An 8523-nucleotide genomic window follows, 5' to 3' on the forward strand; every position below is an offset into this window, starting at 1 on the left:
CTAACCTACACATCCCTGAACACTTTTGGCAATTTAGCACGGCCAATTCACCTAACCTGCTTATCTTTGGAATGTGGGAGGAAACCAGAGAACCTAAATGGAACCGACGCAGACAATGTGCTGAATTCATACAGACAGTCAGCAAAGGCTGAAATGAAACCTGATGCCGCAGCGCTCTAAGGCAAGAGTGCTAACCACTGAGGCGCTGTTCTGTCCAAGGTGATATGTGTCTGAAATGCATTGCCTAGGCGGGTGATTGATCAGGCAATCTCACAAACTTTTCAAAAAGCTTTTGGATATGCACTTGGTGGTGCAGGCTCGCATTTTCATTCAATGACTCTGTGTGGTGTCAGCCATGCCAACTCAGATATTTTCTGAGGCAATAGCGAATGACAGTTCCTGCTTTGTTCCATTGACTGTACACAGTAAGTGAGCCTCCAGTGAAGTGCTGGTGTTATCTCTCACTTTCAATTTAAGTGTTTCGGTTCCCTTGAGTTGGTAATGTAATTTCCTGTGTTGACGATGTCATTTCCGGCTCTTTTTCTCAGAGGGTGGTAGATGAAGTAAAAATTGATGTATTTGTTGATGGAGTTCCGGTTGGAATGCCACGTCTCTAGGAGTTCTTGTGCTTGTCTCTGTTTGGCTTGTCCTAGAATGGATATACAGACCTAGTCAAAGTGTCGTACTTCCTCATCAGTACGTAAGAAATTAGTGTTGGGGCCATGTCTTTTGTGGCTAGTTGATGTTCATATATCCTGGTGACGAGTTTTCTGTTTGTTTTGCCGTTGTAGTGTTTGTTACAGTTCTTGCAAGGCTTATTGTTCCTGGAGCAGAACAGACAAATTTGTGAATTTATTGCGGTGGTCAAAAGTATGAAAACAGTTGCAGAGTAGAAAAAAATACTCTATTAGTTGGCATTAGAGCATCAAGGAATTCTAATTTCAAGGTTGTCAGCAGAAGAGCTCGGAGTGAAATAAGGAAAAACGACTTTATTTATGGAGTTGTTACGAATTGGAATTGACAAGCTGGGAAGTTGTGGTGAAGATTCAAAAGAGAATTGAATGTACATTTGAAAATTATGAATTTAACAGGCAACAGAGAGAGGGCTGGCAAATGGGATGTGCTTGGGAGACATTGTTGGAACTGATGCATACATAATCCAATGACCTCCTTCTGCACGTTAATGGTTTTTACTCTATCATGTGCCAGCTGTGAATCAAACTCAGCATCAAATTGTTTCAATCGCAAATATGTGATTATTTGGTGCAGCATAAGCATTTAAAATGCAAGTATTGCAAGTTCAGCTTCATTATGAAATCTAATTATTACTCAGAACATGAATATTTTACATGTTGTATTCCAATTACTAAATCAAATATATAATTGCTTTGGCACAAAATTCTTTGGAAAGCTCTGACTTTTGACTGACATGATATTATGTTCGTTGCTTTTTTTTTCGCAGTACAAATTTCATATTAAACATCATTCATTCTAAAAAAATGCAAGTTTTCAAATTATTGTTCACGAAAATTTAATAACACAAATAATTTATTTAGTTTAATATTCACAGTCCATGTTGAATTATTACCATTTTTAAAATGCTGGAAAATAGCTGAAGATCGTACATTTCAGTGAGAAATTAAACTGATTGTTTATATATAAATGTATAAGAACGCTAATTCTATTTGTATGTTCAATCGTTTGCTCACTTTGAACATGTAATCATTCAGAAGCCAACCACTTTAAACATATTGGAGTGGCAAAACATTGCTTTAAATCTTGACATTGAATATCTAATTCTGATCACCACAAGAGTTATGTTCTTTCTTCGATAAAATATAATGTACATACTTTATTTCTGTGTTAGAAAATCTTGATGATTTGGAGATGCCGGTGTTGGACTGGGGTGTACAAAGTTAAAAATCACGCAACACCAGGTTATAGTCCAACAGATTTAATTGGAAGCACGCTAGCTTTCGCAGCGAGGCTCCTTCATCAGGTGATTGTGTGATTTTTAACTTAGAAAATCTTGACAGGAGTTTATATTTTAGTTCCATAAATATAGAATCAACATAATTGATTTAAGAGATCATAGTTAAGTTGAATGATTATCATTCATATCTTATTTTAGCCCAATTCATGAAATATAGCAAACATCCGATTATTGTTGGGGTCAGTAGACTCCACACCTTGTAATGAGCTACGCTGAAAATTGCTTCCAATAGATCTGAAACCATTTACAGAGGTATTGGACCTCACAGCTGCCTGTGATACATAGACTTAGTGGCCTGTTCCACAATCTGTGCATACAGCTTCTAACCTGGTCCAGGGCAGTCAGTCAAACATTACTTCAAAACAAATAATTCAGAATCCAACTTGGGCAGGGAGAGAACCCGCCAACAGACTATCACTGGTCTCAGTGTAAGTTCAAATGTTGTCCAGGTTAAATACTAATGGCTGACCAGCAACCAAGTTTTAAAATTAATCTTCGGTCAGAGCCTGGCCCAGAGAGCAGACGTGTTGACATGGAGAGCCAGAATCACACCATACAAGTTACCTACGGTGATGAAATCTGACCTGCCTCCCAGACTCCATACATCTGCACCCCGAACGAAGCATGGGTGAAGACGTTAACAAGTTGACAATCTATTACAATCCCTTGCGTCTCACAAAGAAACCACAAAATCCATATCTAATAAATGTCACCTTCACATTCTCCAGTATCAAAATAAAAATGTACATCTCTGTGAATGGTCAGAGATTACTACATGGGTCACACAGTAGAATGTATATGAAGTAACCAGCAGCAAACGGCAATCCAAAAATCACATTAATACCTGAACTTGGAAGATTCTGCCTGTTCTAAGTAACCACACATATTATACTGGCTTTCAGGTGACTGTAACAAAACACACCGTAACTTGAGGTATGGCCTTACACCCCTCCAAAGCTTCCTGATCGCACACACATCGCTCACTCACATATTCGACAATTGATGAGAATCCACAAGCTGGGTGAAACTGGAAACATAGAACAGTGCAGCACAGTGCAGGCCCTTCGGCCCTTAACGTGCTGTCGACCTTTTATCCTCGTCTAAGATCAGACTAACTTATATAACTTTCATTATGCGATCATTCATGTGCCTATCCCCTTTACTACAACTGCTGGCTTTACTACAACTGCTGGCTGTTCATTGCACACACCCACCGCTCTCTGTGTAAAGAAACTACCTCTGACATCTCACCTAAACTTTTTTCCAAATACCTTAAAATCATACCCCTTCCAGAGCCATTTCCACCCTGGGAGAAAGTCTCTGGCTATCCACTCTATCTATGCCTCTCATCATCTTGTGCACCTCTGTCAGATCATTTTCCATTCTCCTTCGTTCCAAAGAGGAAAACACCCTAGCTCCCTCACATTTTCTTTGTCAGACATGCCCTCCAGTCCAGGCAGCATCTTGATAAATTTCCTCAGCACCCTCATCAAAGTTTCCACATATTTCCTACAACGAGGCAACCAGAACTGATCACAATATTCTCAGTGTGGTCTCACCAGGGCTCCATAGAGTTTCAGGATAACCTCGCAGCTTTTAAACTCAATCCCTCAGCTAATGAACATATCACACACCTTCTTAACAATCTTATAAACGTGGGTATCAACTTTGTGGGAGCTATGTCCTGGACCATATGATCCCCCTGTTCCACCACAATGTAAGAATCCTACCTTTAACCCTGTATTCTGCATTCAAATTCGACCTTCCAAAATGAATTGTATCCCAGTTTTCCATATTGAACACGATCTGCCACTTAGCAGCCGAGTCCTGCATCTTGTCAATGTCCTATTGCTAACTACAACAGCCTTTCACACTATCCACAATTCCATCAACCTGTGTCACATCATCAAACTTACGAACCTACTCTTCCACTTCGACATTTATCATAATCACAAACAGCAGAGGTCCCAGAACCGTTCCTTACGGAACACCATTGCTCACCCAGTTCCACACTGAATGCTTCCCATTTACCACCATCCTCTGACGTCTATGGGCTAGCAAATTCTGTATCCAGACAGATAGGTCTCCCTGTATACCATTCCTCCTTACTTTCTGAATGAAACTACCAAGGGGAAGCTTATCAAACACCTTGTTAAAATCCACCCACTCCGCATTCACTGCTCTACCTTCTTCAGTGTGTTTAATCCCATCCGTAAAGAATTTAATAAGAGTCGTGAGGTATGACCTGCCCCTCACAAAACCATGCTGACAATTTCTTATCAAACTATGATTTGTAAGAATCCTCTCCAATATTCTGCCTAATACTGATGTAAGACTGACTGGTCTGTCATTCTCAGGACAATCCCTGTTTCCTTTCTGAACAAGGGAGTAACATTTTCCACCCTCCAGTCATGTGACGCTACTCCAATGGAGAGTGAAGACGCAAAGACCATCGCCAAAGACACAGAAGTCTCTTCCCTCTCTTCCTGTAGTAACCTGTAAGGGTCTTTCCCTTCTGGCTGAGGGATTTTTCTATCCTTATGTTCAATCAGACGGTATTTCACCTCAAGTTGTTTACTCCCCGTCCAACCAAATGATTGACTGCTTTCCATTTCAGGACTCTGTACATTTCTGCTTTCCTGAACAAGTATGGTTCCCTATATCCTGTGTATTATGGAATGGAAAACATGGGAAGGGCAGATGCCCAAAGCTTTGACTCTGCTGCTCCTCAGATGCTGCCTGACTGCCTGTGCTTTTCTAGCGCCACAATTTTCGATTCTGATCACCAGGATCTGCAGTCCTCACTTTCTCCATTACTGAGGGCTGTCCCCTCTGCACATCGAACATGGAACTAATGAGCAGAAATTCGTTGTATCTGGATCTGGCTGTTCATTTCCGGAAAGTTGCATTTGATGAAAACATTTGCTAAAAGCAAAACTAAAATTCAACAAATATTCATTCATTCCCAGAGTTACAGTTTTGGTTCATGAATTCGACAGGTTGATAACGAACAATGAATGACTGAAGAACTTCGAGATGCAGAGTATTCCAAGTGATATATTCCGGGTTGGATGTGTTTCACCTTGATGCTGGTAATATTTTCAGAGAGACAGATATGATAAGGAAACGAGGTGATATGTGGAAGTGTGACATTTTTGCCATTTCTGAGATGTGTTTGAGGGAGGTCAGGGCTGACAACTTAATATTCTGTGGTAACAGAACTATAGTCAGGACTCGAGAGGGTAAAAGAGGAGATGGTGTTGCCTTATTAATTATGGAGTCAGTTACTGGCGTAAGAAGGGACGATATCTTAAAAGTATCTTGTAATGAGGCTTGGTGGTTAGAGCTCAGGATCAAAACCATGACAGAAACACTGCTAGGTATATTTTATTAGACCCACAGATAAAGGACAGTACAGGAGCAGGTATATAACCAAGATATTGATGTGTGTAAAAACAATAATAGGATCATTATATTCAGGCATGTCAATTCCAAACATTCATTAGGTCAGTGATAACTTTTTAAGAGGGGGCAGGTATTTTGAAATTTATTCCAGAGAGCTTCTTATATCAACACAGAGCAGATACAACAATGGGCAGTGCAGTGCTGGGCCTCACTGTGGGGAACGAAGACAGTCGGCTGTTCCCGGCAGAAGTGGGAGAGCATTATATGACCAGTGACCGTGATATCACACATTTTGACTTTGCTAAGGAAAAGAGCCCAAAGATGTTAGAAAAATGAAAGCTTTTTGCATTGGGGAGACAGCTTTTATGGGAAAAAAATGACAGGATCTGGCCAAAGTGCAGTTGCTTCTGGGTGAAACTGTAGCAGAACAAGGTGGGGCGGGGGTTGGGGGATCATTTGTTTAAAATTGAATTGATGACAGTGTCGGCCCAGCATGTTACACCGAAGATAAAATTTAGGAAAACAAACCCAGAGAACCTCAGATGTCAACACAAACTCTGAACAGGGTGAAAAAGGAGAGAGAAGCTTAAAACAGGTACCAAGTGAGCAGGTCAATGAAAGTCCTAAAAGAATATAGAAAGTGTAGGACTAAACTTAAAAAGTCAGTGGAAGAGCAGAAGGAGGGGTGATAAAACATTAGCGGGTAAGATGAGCAAGAATACAAAGTCTTTTTTTTTGGTTTATTAAGGGGAAGAGGGTAACGCGGGGAAAAAATGGGAGTATTAGGGACTAAGGGGACAGCCTATTTACAGAGCGAGAGAATATGTTTAGTAAATCCTACGAATCGGTTTTCAGTTTGGAGGAACTGAGGAAGAACTGGAAGTTTATGCAAGATAAATGTTGTGCAAATCACCAGATTAAAGACCACCAAGTCTCACATCAGTGCGATGGAAACAATTGTAGAAAATTCGGAGGGCTGTTGAGGCTGGATCATTAAATATCTTCAAGGCTGAGACAGACAGATTTTTATACAAGTGTTACGGGGAAATTGCAGGAAAGTGGAATGGGGGATTAACAAAATAAATATAACCTAATCGAAGGAAAAGCAGACTCAGTGAGTGGACAGACATATTGTTGCCACTATGTCTAATCGTGTTCTTTTCCAATAGCCCTGTATTCACAAGAACATCAACCTCTCTCACTATGTAGAGAGTTTGGAATGCAATCGAGGGGTTCAACGAATTCATAAACGCGATACTAATAGACAGAAAGTACGAGAGGACTGCAATAACACGGCTTGCCTGTCGGGGTGAGCATTTGCATCGACCCAGTCATCACTACCAGCAGGAAGACCTCAGTGAGATACCCTCCAAGGCCATGCAGAGACCAGCACTGGAAAGCAGGGTAGTCAGGGGCCAGGTGTCAAGGAGTGCTGAAGGCCTAAACACTACATCACTGTCGTGTCTCCTTCCTTCCCTGACCAAAATTAAATGTGGAGGGTTAGAGAGACATGTCGTTGGGAGCAGAGTAAGCAGGAAGGCTTTCACACAAGAGGCTTTGGACAGCTCCAGTTCAGCAAAATGTACAGGTAAACTCAAGTAAAGTCTTTTTAACTTGATTGTTACAGCAGTCGAGATGGTATTTAGGGCAGTCGCACTCTCCTCTTGTGGGATTTGGCAGATCGGGGAGATTTCCACCGGCCCTGATGGCTACACGTGTGGGCACTGCGCCCAGCTTCAGCTCCTGGGAGACCGTGTTAGGGAAGCTGAAGCTGGGCAGCACGGTGGCTCAGTGGTTAGCACTGCTGCCTCACAGCACCGGGGACCAAGGTTCAAATCCTGCCTCGGGCAACTGTCTGTGTGGAGTTTGTACATACTCCCCGTTGTGTGCATGGGTTTCTTCTGGGTGCTGGGGTTTCCTCCCACAGTCCAAAGATGTGCAGGTTAGATGAATTGCTCATGCTAAATTATCTGCAGTGTTGCGTGTAAGGGCGTGGGTCTGGGTGGGCTGCTCTTCAGTGGGTTGGTTCGGACTTATTGGGCCAAAGGGCCTGTTTATGCACTGTAGGTAATCTAATCAAGGATGCATTCAGGTCATCCGAGATAATGACTGTAATATTCCAGTCCAACGTTCATCGCCCTGAGTTAACCTATCAGTCCTGTTGTATTTAAATAAACACAATTTAATCCAACAGGCGTTCCTTGATTCCTGTTATGTTCCAGGCAGAGAGTAGATGGGTGACCACCAGGAATAGCAAAGGGATTGCAGGAATCCCCTGTGACCATTCCCCTCGAAAACATTTTGAATTATTGGGGGCAATGAGCGTTCAGGGGAAAGCAGCAGGAGCCATGTTGGTGTTACTACCACTGGGGCACAGCGGGAAAGGGTAAAGGTAAACAGGAAGTTAAAGATAGGAGGGTCAATTGTTAGTGGGACAGATCAGAGATTCTGTGGTCACAAACGGGAATCCAGGATGGTGCGTAACTTCCCAGGTGCTAGGGTACAGTATGTCTCCAAGTGGCTGCAGAACATTCTCAAGGGGGAGGGTGAGCAGCCGGAAATCATTATGCACGTTGGCACAAATGATACCAGTAGAAATCGGGACGAGGTCCTGCAGCGTGATGACAGAGAGCTAGGAGAAACTTTTTTAAAAAAATCCTTGACAGTGGTAATCTCCTGAGAGGGAGATTACCATCCGAGACATGCACTGGAGGGACACCAATATCTTGCTGGCCAGTTCTGCTAGGGTTACAAGGGAGGGTTTAAGCTAGATTGGCAGGTGGTGGTATCCTCAAGAGCAGGGAGGCAGGTGCGAGGCTGGAAGGTGATACAGTAATCAGAAATAGTAAGGTTAGGCTGGAAAACGACAGAGAGAAAGTAATGCATTTTGGATTAAATTGCATCTGTTTCATAGCAAGAGTACTGACAGGTAAGGCCGATGAACTCAGGGTGTGGATATGTAGGTGGGACTGGGATATTATAGCCATTACAGAAATATGGCTAAGTGATGGGTAGGACTGACAGCTTAATGTGGTAGGGAACAGGTGCTTTAGGCGAGACAGAGATGGTGGAAGGAGGGGAGGGGGAGTTGCATTTCTGATTAAGGGGAGTACCACAGCATTAAT

Source organism: Hemiscyllium ocellatum, unplaced genomic scaffold, assembly GCF_020745735.1.
Source record: "Hemiscyllium ocellatum isolate sHemOce1 unplaced genomic scaffold, sHemOce1.pat.X.cur. scaffold_345_pat_ctg1, whole genome shotgun sequence".
Classification (NCBI taxonomy): Eukaryota; Metazoa; Chordata; class Chondrichthyes; order Orectolobiformes; family Hemiscylliidae; genus Hemiscyllium; species Hemiscyllium ocellatum.